This window comes from Chinchilla lanigera, unplaced genomic scaffold (assembly GCF_000276665.1).
Source record: "Chinchilla lanigera isolate Chin_1 unplaced genomic scaffold, ChiLan1.0 scaffold00101, whole genome shotgun sequence".
NCBI classification, from domain to species: Eukaryota; Metazoa; Chordata; class Mammalia; order Rodentia; family Chinchillidae; genus Chinchilla; species Chinchilla lanigera.
This window is the reverse complement of record NW_004955502.1, coordinates 85,507-85,966: the sequence shown is the minus strand read 5'-3', so window position 1 is coordinate 85,966 and position 460 is coordinate 85,507.

The window sequence follows — 460 nt, the reverse complement described above, 5'->3', positions numbered from 1 at the left end:
CCACAGTGATGTATGCATGCCCATGTTCATAGCAGCATGATTCATAGTAGCTAAATGTTTGAAACATTTATATATGTCCATAATAGATGAGTAGATAAATACAATATGGCATTTATACACAGTGGAGTACTACTCTGCCATAAAGAAGGATAAACTTGAGTCATTTGTAGGAAAATGGATGCGCCTTGAGACCATCATGTTAAGTGAAGAAAATCAGACACTCAAGCTTAAATATCACATGGTTTCCCTTATATGAGAAACTCAATATATAAATAAGGGGCAAAATAAAAGACAGGCAAGAAGAAAAAAGAGAGAGATGTAAGTTATTGTATCTGAGCATTGACAATGTATGTAAAAGTATACCTTGATTTAGTATAATTGTCTTATGTGTTTTACATGTTTTTTTGGCCTGTTCGTCTGGTAGGTATGATAATTAACTATATAAGGGCTTGTAAGATAC